The 15,791-nt window shown below is 39.7% G+C and overlaps 1 non-coding gene across 1 annotated transcript; it reads left to right on the forward strand.

Annotated features, from left to right (window-relative positions):
- The first annotated feature begins 12,712 nt into the window (after nt 1–12,712).
- trnap-ugg (transfer RNA proline (anticodon UGG)) lies at nt 12,713–12,784 on the forward strand. Its single transcript has one exon. It is a non-coding gene; the product is annotated as a tRNA-Pro (tRNA).
- Nucleotides 12,785–15,791: the final 3,007 nt, after the last annotated feature.

A 15,791-nucleotide genomic window follows, 5' to 3' on the forward strand; every position in this document is an offset into this window, starting at 1 on the left:
GTTTTAAAGTAAATTGATGTCAATGTGATGGCATTCACAGAACCAGTCTCAGCTGTGGGGCCTAGCTTCTCTGTGGTATTAAGATCAGAAGAGACACACACGTAACTCACACAAATTTGCAAAACATGCCTTTTTCCTTACAAATTCTTTACTTTCACACATAGCAGAAAAAAACAGAGAAAGTACTCTTTTTCTCTCAGATATAGGTAAAAGGTATTTGTTATCTAAGACATGCCAGGCCAAAGGCCCTGTTTGGCACGGGTATGTCTTTGCCCAAGAAATTCTTTTCTGTAGTCAGTAACATCAAGACTCAGTCACAGTAACATCTTGTGCAAGGAGCAGCTCTTCTTCTCTGCTCTTCCTCTTTGTTTGTACCATCACTGAGCCTCAATAAAGAAGCCTACTTCCATAAATCCATCTCTGCACCTTTTGATCATTTTAACTGACAAATGCGAATGCCCAACCAGGCTTTTCTTTTATTCTTGACAGATATTGCCACTTTACAGATGGTCCATCTTTCTGTCGGCGTGAGATTAACAAACTACATAATTCACCATCTAAATTTATTATCAGAAATATCTGAAGTGTGATCAATAACCAAGTTTCACTTCAGATATCTTGTGATAAACCAATTGTTGAGAGACTGTTCAAGATGGTGTCTGGGGCTGAAGGAGATTCTGGATGCATGTGCACGTTCCTTAGTTAAACATACTTAACAAAAAGGACTTTTTGTAACTTACGGGTTCAAGATTTGGACGGCATGTTGACAATCCAATTGCACATCCCACAAAAGGGAAAACTGGCAGAGGTTGCAAAAGTACACACATTCTTTACTCAAGCAGAAGTTCAGATACTTGTGTAACAAGACTCTTGTGTAGAAGCACTGATTCAATTTCTTTACTCAAGTAAAAGGGAAAACGTACAGGCTCAGAAATTTATAACAATAAAAGTAGAAGTATAAAAATAAAAAGTGGCCCTTTGAGGGACATTTCTACCGGCTGTTTCTGTGCAAAGCTAACTGAACCTCTTGTCATATTAATATAATTCGAGGACTATTAAACCAATCTGTTCCATCGGCAATGTTGTCTGGTTCTCTTTCATCCATGTCGTCGCTAGTCCTCCCTGTCATGGACATCACATTTAATAGACGGCTTTTCTCCGTGGTCGAGTCTCCCTTTCTTGTCTGTTTCGTCCCGTTACGTCCTTGACGTCGTTTTCGTCCTCTTGTATCTGTTGGGCGTGATATCCACCGATGGATACATTGAGGGATCGTCTTTTCTGAGCGTTATTGTCCCGTCCATTTAGGTTGAAATTGGTCTTGATGCTGGGAAGATGCTCAGTGATGCAAAATAAAAATAATCAATAGATTCTCCTCAAATGCATTAACACTGAAGTAACGAGTAATGAGCAGAAAGTACAGATATTTGTCTTAAAATATAGGGGGTTAAAGGAAAAGGTTGTCAGAAAAATAAATAGTCAGTTAAAGTACAGATATCTGAAAACTCTACTTAAATACAGTAACGAAGAATTTGAACCCTCAGGAGGGCAGGAACAGGAGCTAAACTCCCTGAGATGGTTGGAACAGTGACCCGGAGCATTGAGGTGGCAAGCAGAAGTAGCAAGTGGCTGGATGTTGGGTGGGTAGAGGGTGCCGCCATGACTGGAATCAAACACCTCTTATCCAGATCCCATGTAACGACACCTCTGCCATGCCCTTCTGGAGTTCTCCCAGCCCACCTTGACTTCCCTACTATTGCCTCTAGCAGGCGTTAAAAGTTGGTATGGAACCTGGAGATGTTTGTTATGAGAGACCTTAGGGAGGATAAATGCTGAAGAACCAGTAGTGCCTCCCTCTCTCCCTCTGGTCAGCTGCCCATATCAGTGCTTGTCCCTCTAGACGATTAATAAACACTGCCATCTGGGCATTATTACTGTGGATCCCCTCTTATGCAAAGTACCAAGAGCACTGAGATAGAAATTCCCAGCACTTCCAAGGGGGATTCATCATACCTCTGAGGCCAACTTGCTGCATTAATGGTGCGGTGTGAAATTCTGAAGGAGATTCTGGCTGCATGTGCAGGTTCCTCAGTTTTATTAGGACACTATAGGCTTGACAAAGAACTTCTTGGAATTTCAGGTTCAAGACTCAGACTTTGAGTAAACACCTCAATTCAATTGCACACCCCAAACAACGGAAAACTAGGTGTGTTTAAACACAACAGGCCAGGACTAGATGAACCAAATACAGGTGCAAGTAATGATTCAATTACCAAGGTTAACTAAGGGATCAGGAAGTGTATTTGCAAAACAAAAATTGGTAGCAGACGGGGAAGGAGAGAACCAGGGCTCGGCAGACGGGTCGAGCCTCCTAATGGGATTTCTAAGTGGATATATCTCATTTCTAAAAAGAAAAAATATATGTATATTCAAAATATGAGGGAGTAGCAGGAAAACTCCTATTATCCCCTTCATATCTATTCCATTTCATGACACAATATCATCATGGAAAATTCCGAATCACGTGTAGAGAGTAAAAACTGAAGTGTTACACACACACACACACACAAAGTGAAGTATACCATAAAATATCATCATTAGTATGTTAGAGCAGTCTTTACTTTTATAAAGCTTCCTCTCGTTGTTCTCTATCACATGTCGAGTTGCTCCGCTATAATATTGCGTAACAGTCCACGTTGCGTCAACTTTGATGGTGGAAATACACCTCATGACTGTGGGATCAGTTACATACCTCCTCGAGTTTGCTTCTGTGTCATCAACAGTATGAAGTCCACAGATTTGGGTTTTGATAATTCTATCATATATGGAAAGAAATAATTGGAGTGCCTCCTGGAAAAAGAATTTTAAAAAATGAATACATGAGTTAGAAATTCTATGAAAAGAGTTTATTATGATATAGTCATATCACACCATAATGGATAGTCATATTTTGTCTAAAAAACAAAATTTTGGTAGTCCTATATTGTGTAAAAAACAAAAATACACACACAAACACACATACACATAAACAATAACCCCAGACTCCCTTCAATCCTACTCAGCCTAAACACACCTGTCCCATTCACTGTCCTCATTCCCAACTCCCAGCGTATGGACACTGTCTTATACAGATCAGTTCTGGAGAAAGATTCAAACAGTATAAAGAGCACACTGCATTTGATCAAAGTGTGACCAAATAATAATAAACAAAAATCAGAAACCATAATTACAATGGTCTAAAAAAATGACAAAACAAAGTATTATTTAAGAAATATAAAATCAGACAATCCTTTAAAATACTAGCATGATCTATTTCTTTAAAAATAATACTACTACTACAACAGAGTCATCCATTCAAGTAGGTCACTCTAACCACGCAATGAATGCTGGTTAATTTTTCTCAGGAAGGCAGACATGTATACAGACACGAACAGAACCACAGAGGGTTTTTTTGTTTGTTTTTTAGATTCACTTTCTCAGACCTAAAAAAAAAGAAAAAGAAAAAACAACCTCTTGTAAAAGCTGCTATGAGAAAGAGCGTTCCACCGCTCAGCACAATGCAACAGTCCTTTCCTGACTCTTTCTCTTTTCTCTTCCCGGAATATCCTGCGCATGCACACTCTTAAAGATATTTGTTAACTGCATCTGCACTGAATGAGGTACTGTGCTCTAGGTGTGTTCTAGGGGAGTGCAAAATATTGTTTTTTGGGTTTTTTTTTTCAATTAATCGTTTTTTAAAATTCGTCTGATTCGATATCGATCTTTAAAATTCATTCTTTAAGGCTAATATGCGTTCTTCCCCTGGTTTTCTAGGTTCATTTCCACAATGGTTAAATGTAGCCAGAGAATTAAATAGACAGGCTTTGACATAGACTAGCTATCGTATTAAACGCAATTACTATAAAGTAACAGGCTGGTTGGTCTGAATTCCCGAGACTGCGTTTGTCAAATTCCCGCTTAGTTGTGGCGCGACTGCATTGCACCATCAATTGGTTTCTTAAAAAAGAACTGGCCAACGGATGTCTGCTTTGACATTTCAGAGTTGAGCCAAAGCACAGGGTTGTTGCTATGGAGTGCGCGCAGCTAGCTATAGGCTTTTGAACTCACACAATGCTTAGTCACATGACCAAACACTCAGTGAATCTCTCATTGTCGCAACAGCGGAAGCAAAACCAAACTTTTGCATAGTATAAGTTTATATTTAAGTTGTTGTTTATATTTATGCTTAATTACAAACTACAATTTATGCTTGTGTTCACAGCATGATGTGACTTTTAGACTTGCCCATTTTTATTTTCAGCTAGTCTTTTCAGTTAGAAGTCTTTTTTTTCTTTTTTTGCTTTGAAAGAGACAGGTTGGTTTTGTTTTTAAGGAACAACACCCATGTGTTCCTCAAATAAAAAGATCTTGGTATACAAGCCTTTGGCCTTTTCTTTAGTGGTTTTCACAATTTGTTTCCAGTGATTCTGCATTTGTAAATTTGTGTTCCCTTCTTAAACATCTCTCCAAATATGGAACGCTGCTATATAGTATTTCATATCTCAGTCTTATTGAATCCATATCGAATCTGAATTGAGTCACATCGGATTGAACTGAATCGTTAGTTTGTGAATCAGAATTGAATTGAGTCAGGGCATCTGTGCCAATACCCAGCCTTAGTGTATTCTCCTCTGGGCTACATGCCATGGGATCCAGGTCAAGGGGTTTTGGGTCATCACTGCCAGCCCAGCTGAGGGTACAGGCTGGGCTGTAGGGGGAACAGGGGCGGTTTTAGTGATTTGGAGGTCCCAGGCAATGACCAATGTGAGGCCCTTCTCCATTTTGCTTAACGCAGTCATAACTAGTGAACATAAACTATTTAGAAGCAGCTCTTTTCAGTTAACAAAGCCACAGAACTAAAGGACAGGTCCAAATGAGAATTCTAACTGTTCTATCTGAAGAACTTCAAATGACCTTCAGTTAGAGGAAGACAATATGGCAAGAAAAAGATTCTAAGTATATAATCTTTAATTCTTTCAAGACAAGTTATAGTGCATGCTTTTTGATAAAGCATTTGAACATCCACTATTCTCTAGGGGTCAAAGGAGTGTGTGTGTGTGTGTGTGTGTGTGTGTAAAACTTCCACCCGTTGTAATGTCAGCTACTTCTTGCTCCTTCATCGTGGAGTCTCTTGCTGTTTTATTTAAGAATTTCATCAGCTTAGGTCATGTCAACTTGATTCATGCGGCCTCCATATTGGACTTTATTGAAATGTTTAAACATTTTTCACAGGCCACAAAATTTGTCCAATCTTCATCAAACTTGGCACAGGTGATGTTCAGACCAAACTGCACAAAAGTTATCCAATGAATTTTTGATTTTCAGAAGCATTTGTCCACCACTACCAGCTGAAGTCATCAGCAAAATGACCAAACAGGAAGTGAGCAGTGCACCTTTGATATATCAAAGGTGCACTGACTCAAGACTCGGCCCAAGGGAGTCCAGAAAAAATTGCCCCTTTTACCACTCGGGGGCACTATGATAGGAAAAAAACATGTTTTTGCTCATTACTCTTCACGTTTGGTCTAAAGTGATGATTGACATTTGAAGTCATGCCTTTGTGGATCCTTAGGTCCACACATGTTGCCATTTCCTGTTGTGCAATCATATTCACCAAACAGGAAATAAGGTGATTTCCTAGAACTGTATGGTAAAAAGTTATGAAATTTGACACATTGATTAGGGCTCCTACCTCGATTCTATCCAGGAAGTTTCATATCTGCCCATCAAGCACTCTAGCGCCACCAGCAGGTCAAAGTTGGAGGCACGTTCTTTTGAAGGATATGAGGAAAATTTAAAAATGAGGTGATGTTGGATTCTTTGCGTCAATACAAGGTCATCACAATCAATGACATCAATCTCTGTCACATTGGATTTTCTGCCATTTTGGATTTCATTAAAAAGTGGGTGTTTTTTTGCTACTCCTCAGACAAACTTTGTCCAGTCTTCACCAAATTTTAAAAGATGATCTTCAGACTAAGTCTCACAAAAGTCATCAGATGGATTTTTGATTTTCCAAAACAGTCAACCATAACAGCCAATCAAAATTGGCAGTGAAGCTGCCAAACAGGAAGTGAGCCCGTATCTCAGCAATGCTTTGATGTATCTACACTAAACTTTGTGGCCTGACCCAAGACCCCACCTAAAGGAAGTCCATGAAGAAACTGCCCAATTTTACCACTTGGGGGCGCTTCAATGGTTTTTCAAAACATGATTTTGCCCATTACTCTTCACATCTTTGGTCTAAAATCATGATCGTTATTTCAATTCATGCCTTTTTTGATCCTGAGGTCTGCACAACAATTCAACAATTACTTCAGCATGCTTGGCCCCCTCATTGCTGCTTGCAGCTATATTTGTATATAGTTTTATATTTATATAGTTTTAAATGTTATGATATTTATTTGTGTTGTTCCAAATGTCTGGGAAAAAGTTAGCTAGTGCAGAATGGTGCTTTCTTTGCATAGGAGGGGTGGATGGACACACAATTTTTGTTAGGGGGGTGGTGCCTGCCTAGTACAATAACACAGGTACTCTTACTGTGCGTTCACATGGGAAGCGGCGAGAGCATCAAAGCGGCCGAAAGTCATTAATTTTCTATGTGAACCAACATCTCTCAGTGGCGAGGTGCGGCGCATTTTCAAACCTGTCCCCCTAACAGTAACAGATGCACTTAAATGCTGGACAACAACTTCAGGGACTTACAAAATCAACTCATAAAGTCAAAAGAAAGGGATGTCATTCTGATGAATAATAATATACACTACAGCACCATATTTGGTGAGGCTAGTGTGTGTGAAAGGTGCGTTTCCAAGGTGGAGCAGGATAAGAGAAAGATAATAATACCTGAAGCAGAACAGATTGCACAGCTGGATTGTGGAGACCAGACAGAGCTGCAGGAGAGGGGCTTGGAGAGAAGCCAGGCATGACTGGAAATGACAGCAGCCCGGGAAACATAGCCCCGCTCGGGGCCTGAAGACCACTACTCAGCCTGCTCAAAAAACATAAGCGCTCAGTACATAAACTACAAATGATATTTTCATAAAATCATGCAGATAATTTAACAGATTTTTTTTAAAAAATCACACTAATAACAGAAAAAGGTAAATATCAGGTTGAAGCATCAATGGGCGAGAAAAATGGACTTTGTTCATGTTTAAACAACTGTAGTTATGGCTGTAGCACATGACTGCCATAAATGAAAACAGTCATGAGTTAGCTGATGACCTTGTGCGAACACTCACTTTCCATATTCTTTTTACGTGTAGTGTTGAACGACTTCAACTTTCACCCACTATGGTTTTAAAGCCCTGTGTTTATCTCTCAATGGAGTTGGCTAGTATATAGTATCATAATATCCTTTGATCTGCAGGGAGCTTCTCTATGGAAAATTAGATGGGATAAATCCAGAGGGGAGTACTCCCACTCACTGTTACTCACCCAAGCCATGCACCTACCGTGTCAGCAAGTTGAGTGTGTTATTTCCTGGTTTGTGCTGTCGCAAAATAAAAGGTGTGTTGCTGAAAGAGCAAAGGCAGTGTCATCACCCTAGAGGAACCCCAGCAACCTATTAATAAATGGTGATGTGTTTTACACTTCACAGTGAGGCCCCCTTTTTCCAATTATAAATGTTCGTAATTCATCAATACATGGTGATGTGTTTTACACTTTACAATAAGGCTCCTTTTTGGCAGTTATAAATGTTAGTAACTCACTAGTAAATGGTGATGTGTTTTTCACTTTACAAGACTCCCTTCCGGCACTTATAAATGTTTGTCTCATAAATAAATGGTCATAAGAATGAGATGAAGCTGACAGTTTAACGTACTGACTGATAAAGGGACAAGATGAAGTAAGCTAAACAACTAGCAATATCTGAGATTTAAAAGAATAGATAGACAAAATAAAGTGCAGCAGTAACTCGTTCTTGCCAAATAGTGAGTCCACATCAATGTATGAAAACTGTGTTATAGCTTATTTATAATGGTTTATTAAGGATTTATAAAGTATTTACAACCTATTTAATAACTGAATTGTAAACAACTTATAAATCCTTTATAAGGGTAGTCTTACTGAAAAGTGGTACTGCAGGGTCAGTATATTCCAGTTAAAAGCACACTCCTCCAGCCAACATCAGTGTCCCTGTAGTGCTATTCACAATTTCATAAGGAGCCAGAGCCAGAAGTGGAGATGACGGACAATATTATTCATTTAAAGAAAGAAGAAGAAAAAAAACAAATACAGAAGCGCCTTAAATATGTGCTCCTCTCTAGCTCAGCCTTCCTAAAGATCTACTCACCAGCAGTTTATCTCTGCTCTGGCTCCAGTTTTCTGTGAACTTTCTCTCCAGTGCACCACTCTGGACCGTTTTAAGTCTGCGCTTCCCCTATTAGGGTTAGAGTGGTACAGTCCAATTGCAACTTCAGACAGTTTCTGGACATGTGGTTTTTTAGGGTGAGATATTCAACGTTTGATTGGCTCTGAACAAGCCAGAGGTTGTGTGGTCACTAAAGTATTACCAGGAGACTCAGCAGGCTTAGGACCTCAGTATTGCACCTGGTCTTCCTATGTCTTTTTTCTTTCTGAAGGAGACACTATTCTGGGTCATCCCATCACCCCACTCAGGTCATGATTTGCATGACTTGTGTCAGCTCTATAACATACCCAACTACAAATAAGTGCACTCCTCCAGCATCTGGTTCTCATGGAAAACAGAAAACCAGAGGATATGAAGTGAGGAGTATGTAAAGACATCAACCACAGGAATTGTTGTTAATGTTTTTATTTTGTATGTTTTTTTGGTTTGGTTTTTCGTAAAAATTTTTAACTTACTGTACTTTTTGCTATATAATTTGCATGTGATGTCGAAGTCTTCCAGTCCTAACATGATATAGGGAATTACGCTATATTTATTTAGCTGACGCTTTTATCCAAAGCAACTTACAACTGGGGAAACAATTCAAGCTCCAGTATAGCGAGAGACCGATGAATAGGTGCTAGTATTACATTTGTTTAAAGTGCAAGTAATGAGTGCGAGATTCTTTCAAGACAGAGGCAGGAGAGTAGGTGGAGACAGTAGGTGTGGGTAAGGCGTGTTAGGGTGTTAGAGGTGTTAGTTGTTAGGAGAGGAGGTGCTCTTGGAAAAGGTGAGTCTTCAAGAGGTTATTGAAGATAGAGAGGGACGCCCCTGCTCTGACGGCATTTGGTAGCTTGTTCCACCATCAGGGAACTGTAAACAAGATCAGTCTGGACTTTGATTGCCTTGTGTGTAGGGATGGCAATGCCAGACAATGTTCCTTGGAGGGACACAGTGGGGAGGGAGGGGGGATAAGCCTGTATTAGTGAGTTCAGGTAGATGGATGTGGACCCAGAAGTCACTCTGTAAGCAGGCATTAGTCACTTGAATTTGATTTGGGTGACCATGGGTAGCCAGTGGAGGTCGATGAGTAGCGGTGTGACACATGCCCTCTTAGGTTGACTGAAAACCAGACGCGCCACCCTGTTCTGGACCATCTGTAGGCGTTGCACTGTGCATTCTGGAAGACCCTCTAAAAGGGCATTGCAATAGTCGAGCCGAGAGATAACCATGGCCTGTACCAAGAGTTGCGTGGCATACTGAGTCAGGCAACACCTAATTTTCCTTATGTTGTAAAGAACAAAGCGGCACGACTGGGAGACCGATGCAACCTGGTTGGAGAAGGATAGCTGGTCATCAATCATGACACCCAGGTTTCTCGCTACTTTGGTTGGGGTTAGGCATGAAGAGGCCATTTTTGTACTGATATTGTGGTGGACAGATTGATTGGCTGGGTTGACTGAGAGGTCGGTCTTGGAGAGGTTTAGTTGAAGGTGACGTTGTTTCTGAGAGACAAGCCGAGACCTTGGAGTCATCTGGAGGAAATGACAGGTAAAGTTGGGTATCATCTGCATAACAGTGATATGAAAAGCCATGTGAGTGGATGACCAGACTCAGGGAGGTAGTGTCTATTGCAAAGAGAAGGGGTCCCAGCACCGAGCCTTGGGGCACCCCTGTGGAGAGGCGATGGGATATGGATGTTTGTCCTTGCCATGATACATTGAAGGCACACCCAGTGAGGCAGGATACAAACCAAGAATGCGCTTTGCCCGAGATGCCCGTGTCGGAGAGAACGGATAGCAGGATTCGGTGGTTGACTATGTCAAAGGCTGCTGATAGGTCCAGCAGAATAAGCACTGACATGCAGCTCTGGCTGCCTCTAGGGCTCCTGTCACAGACAACATAGCTGTTTCAGTGGAGTGGCCACTCTTAAAGCCTGACTGGTTTGTATCAAGGAGGTCATTCTGAGTGAGGAATTCTGAGACCTGTTTGAAAGCCTCCCTTTTGATGACCTTGGATAGGAATAGAAGTAAAGAGACTGGTCAGTACTTCTCAATTATTTATCCAATCTTAATCCAGGTCACAGTGCATTTGTTATTTGGATTTATGCACATTTATCTGGAAACATTACCTTTCATAAATTCTGTGAGTTTCATAATACTAAAGAATGAGTTTTGGTTTTTGCAAAGCAAACAAACCTATTAAAATTAGATTTTTACTTTTCAGGTGACAATGTTCCTTTTTGGACTAATAGAGTATCGGAAACTTTCCACTACAAAAGGAATGTGTTTCAGTGGCAAATTTGTGATGCTTTTTCTGTCTTTTTGGACAATTGTTGTCGAATGTTTACTTTTACTAATGAAGAGACACAGTTTTATTGTTACACATGTATACCGTAGTATTTGATATTTTCCAATGGTGATTGAGCAAGGTATCATAACATAATTAAACATTAAACACACAAGTCTCATTAGAGGACAAGTTAACGTAAAGTGCTGTCTCTATCACTGACAATGAATTCAGACACAATAGGGGTTTTTGTTTGTTTGTTCTGATAAAATTATTGTCTCAATGAGTGCTTTTAAGTTTTTTTAATAAATCTGTGTTAATTGTTGTGTAATTTATTAACTTAATGTTATTTTTTCTTTCTTGTTTAATTGTCTTTATCACTCGTTTGGCTTTTAAAGTAGTTTGATGTCAAGGGTCCATTTGTACTGATTGGTCACTTCTCCTGTTACCTGTTCTCTCTCCTGCTACCCAGTGTTAACCACAGAGTTCACACCTTTGTTACCAGAGTCATCACAGTGAACATCAGTTACCTGAAGTCTCTTTGAACAGCAACAACTTTGGGTTTTTTTAAAGAAATAATTTGCTTACACAAGCAAAACTGTGTACTCAGATATATCCATTCAGAGTGTAAATAGAAATGCACCATGTTAATCAGTAAGCATTTCGCTTTGGTGACCTTAATGACCTTAAATGTAAAACAATGTAATTTAACACAAAAACAGGCAATTTTAATATAAAAATGTGCCTTTATCCCATTGCAGGAGTCAAAAATGGAGGAGGTAGCAATGAAGATATGATGTATGACACTAAACAGCGAATACAGCTTCACTGTGCTCAGAAAAAGAGTGGCCCTACACTCTGTTATGAACTTATAAAGTTGAGTGTTCTGGTTTAGTCTTTCTGTTAAGGTCATTAATTCTTTTATTTATTTATTTATTTATTTATTTATTATTCATGTTGATTAAATGTGGGTTGCAGCAATCTTGCCATTTCCTTTAATAACAAATAGTATAATGGTGTTACTTCCTCTGAACCAAAATAACCTCAAATATTAGAGTTCTCACAGCACACTAGTAGCTTCATAAAGCATACTGACTATTTAGAGGAGGAGATTAGTTAATAAAAACAGATCAACATTCCACTAATAAAGTTTACTTTGTCTTGTTCAGCACTCCGTTAACATTAATAAATATTGATTCTGATTTGCCATGGCAAAAGTCTGGAGTAATATAGCTAGGGGCAATAATTCAATACATAATTTTTGATAAATAACAGAACCAGGTACTGGTACTGCACTGAGTCTACAAACAACTGAATGTCAGCTTTTCTTGTAGAACAGGTTACGTCAATGTTGAGACACTTAATGACATAATGTTTTAATATGGACGTGTATTTCTTCACTTTGTTTTCCCTTTTTTAAAAAAAATTGTGACTGAATGTTGAATATAGTTTTTATTACAAATTGTGTTGCAGCACACATGAATCAGCAAGTGCAAGTTTTTTTTTTTTTTTAAACTCTGCTCTGTGAATTTTTTTTTCTCATCTCTGCTTCGTGACACAGTTCATTGTAGCATAGAGAGTAAAAACAATTCTGAGGAATGGAAAGTATTTATATCATACCACATTTCTACACGCTTTTTTAATTAATTAATTTTAATCACCACTGAGATTATTTTGGAGAGCAGAGTGGTGCAGCAGAAGCTTGCTGGGCCCATAATCCATAGGCAGGTGAAGCAAAACCATCTTCTGCCAACCCAGGTGAAAGGGACTTCAATGAATTCTGCCTGAGTTTAACTTCAGGGTTTCATGATGACTCTGTGGTTAGCACTGCTGCCTCCCAACAAGCTGGTCCTGGGTTCAAGTCCCATTTCACTGCTCAATGTGTGTGTGACAAATAAAATTCACCTTCAGTTTTACTGTGTTCTGTCAAGCTTAGGTCAGTTCAGTTCATCTTCTGTACTGTTCATTTCAAATCAGCTTAGCTCTTGTTGGTGCAGTTCAGTTCTCTTCTCTTCTCTCCTCCTTTATAGAGGCTCGTTGGTCTAGGGGTATGATTCTCGCTTTGGGTGCGAGAGGTCCCGGGTTCAAATCCCGGACAAGCCCATTTAATCACCACTGAGATTATTTTGGAGAGCAGAGTGGTGCAGCGGAACCTTGATGGGCCCATAATCCATAGGCAGGTGAAGCAAAACCATCTTCTGCCAACCCAGGTGAAGGGGACTTCAATGAATTCTGCCTGACTTCACCTTCAAGGGCTTCATGGTGGCTCAGTGGTTAGCAGCGCTGCCTCCCAAAAAGCAGGTCCTGGGTTCAAGACCCATCTCACCGCTCTGTGTGTGTGACAAAAAGTGAAGTTCATCCTCAATTTTACTGTGCTCTGTCAAGTTTAGGTCAGTTCAGTTCGGCTCTGTTTTGTTTTGTTCAATTCCTGTTCAGTTCAGTTCAGCTCTGTTCAATTCCTGTTCAGTTCATCTTCTGTTCTGTTCAGTTCAGTTCAGTTCATCTTCAGTTCAGTTCGTCTTCAGTTCAGTTCTGTTCAGTTCAGTTCAGTTCAGTTCGATTCTGTTCAGTTCGATTCTGTTCAATTCCTGTTCAGTTTAGTTCAGCTCAGTTCGATTCTGTTTAATTCCTGTTCAGTTCTGTTCTGTTCAGTTCATCTTCTCTTCTGTTCAGTTCGTCTTCAGTTCAGTTCAGTTCGTCTTCTGTTCAGTTCATCTTCTCTTCTGTTCAGTTCGTCTTCAGTTCAGTTCAGTTCAGTTCGTCTTCTGTTCAGTTCATCTTCTGTTCTGTTCAGTTCAGTTCGTCTTCAGTTCAGTTCATCTTCTGTTCAGTTCGTCTTCAGTTCAGTTCGTCTTCAGTTCAGTTCGTCTTCTGTTCAGTTCGTCTTCTGTTCAGTTCAGTTCGTCTTCTGTTCAGTTCATCTTCTGTTCTGTTCAGTTCAGTTCAGTTCGTCTTCAGTTCAGTTCGTCTTCTGTTCAGTTCGTCTTCAGTTCAGTTCAGTTCATCTTCTGTTCAGTTCGTGTTCTGTTCAGTCAGTTCAATTCTCCTTCTCTTTTGTTCTGTTCAGTTCATCTTCTGTTCTGTTCTGTTCAGTTCCTCTTCAGTTCAGTTCAGTTCATTTTATGTTCTGTTTGATTCCTCTTCAGTTCAGTTCAGTTCTGACCAATTCAGCTCCTCATTCAAACTAATAGTAGTGCTTCTGTTCAGCTTTTTCCACTTTAGTTCAGTTCAGTTCAGCTTTGTTCTGTTCTGCTCTGTTTAGTTAATCTTCGGTTTACTTCAGTTCAGTTCATGTACAGTTCAGTTCAGTTCAGTTCCCCTTCTGATCTGTTCTGTGCATCTTCAGTTCAGCTCAGTTCTGTTCAGTTCAGTTCAGTTCAGTTCAGTTCGTCTTCAGTTTTGTTCTGTTCAGTTCATCTCCTGTTCTGTTCTGATCTGTACTGTTCAGTTTAGTTCAGTTATGGCCGTTCAGTTCACTTGTGTTCTGTTCCGTTCTGTTCCGTTGGTCTTCAGTTGTGTTGTGTTGTGTTGTGCTTGGTTCAGTTCATTTCTGTTCTGCTCTGTTCTGATCGATTCAGCTCCTTAACAAAACTTATAAAAGTCCCTCTCTTCTGCTCTGTCCAACTTAGTTCACTGAAGTTCAGCTCTGTTCTGTCCAATTTAGTTCAGTTCAGTTCAGCTCAGGTCAGTTCAGTTCATTTCAGTTTAGTTCACCTCAGCTCAAATCGATTCAGCTTCTCATTAAAACTCATAAAAGTACTTCAGGTGTTAGCTTATCAATCACCACACCATGTGAGAATAGCTATATCTTTGTTGCTGCTTTCTTCCCTCTGGCTTGTTTGCAGGTGCCATGTTTGCATGTGTGTCTTTTGTGGAGATGCTGAGTATGGGTTTAGCTTACACCATCTTCAACAGTATTTACGCGGCTACAGTCTACTGGTTCTCAGGTTTCAACTTTCTCTTAGCGGCTGGGCTCTCCCTCGTTCCTGCGGTTCTCATTGGGTGAGGACAAGACAATCATGTCATCTCAGAGGAACAAACAAAACAAAAAAACCCTCAAACAAACAAAAAAAAATAGTTTGACCCGATGGATGACGTCAAGAGATGTGAGTGAATTAGAGTTACACTGGTCACTCACTGTTTTACTTTTATTAGCAGTATATAGGAAAGATATGGGTGGTATAACCTAATTTAAAATATCCTCAGCAATATGATCTTGTCTTGCAACAAAAGTGTTAGTCTTTCTCACTGAGGATGGTGTGCATCTTTGCAAGTGAACTATTATCAAGCTAATTTTGACCAAGTTGAGAAGAGATTAGGCAAAATTGTGAAATATGATCAATTTATTGCAGTTCCATCCCACCTCTCTTTTTCATTTTTTTTTCTTTTTGGATTTGCTTTAGACATTATAGTTGCTGTGAAATCACATCACATTGTTAGTAAAAGTAGTCATAAGAGTGGTGAGAAACGATAAGCTAAACAACACTGGTATCATCCATAATAATGTTCCTGAGTATTACATTACCGGCAACTTATCAGATAACAGAGCTTTATACTGGGTCTGAGTTATCAGACAAATGCCCTCAGTAAAATAAGGAGTGCACTTCATGTTACTGCTGCCAGCAAAGACACACCAAAACATTCAAATATTTAAAGTAGAGCTAGTGGTGAGTATCTTGTCAATTTTACCACTTTTTAATGTAGTTTATGTCTCTGCAAAAATATATATATACCTACATGCTGATCTTGTATTTCACAAATTCTGAATTGACTTGGTGTTCCAATTTTTCTTTTCTTTTCCTAGTTGGTCCTAGTTCTCTTACTTTTTAGTTAAAACATGAGCACTGGAACAGGAAAATATTCAGCAAAATTCTGTGTCGTTTTGGTTTAAGGCTTGTTAAGGGTTCATCTTTCTTTCAGATAAAAAAGTGTCTCTTCCATATCTGAATCCTAATGCGAACTCTGACTTTTCGGTGTCTAGAGCGCTCCTGTTCTTCCATCTGGATGTGGATGACGAGACCAGTTACCTGACCAGTAATGAAGAGACTGAGAGTCAGCCAGAGTCCTTCCAGCTTCCACCATGGGACCCAAGCTGAGTGCCCTCCTGCTC

The sequence above is a fragment of the Chanos chanos genome, chromosome 15, assembly GCF_902362185.1.
Source record: "Chanos chanos chromosome 15, fChaCha1.1, whole genome shotgun sequence".
NCBI classification, from domain to species: Eukaryota; Metazoa; Chordata; class Actinopteri; order Gonorynchiformes; family Chanidae; genus Chanos; species Chanos chanos.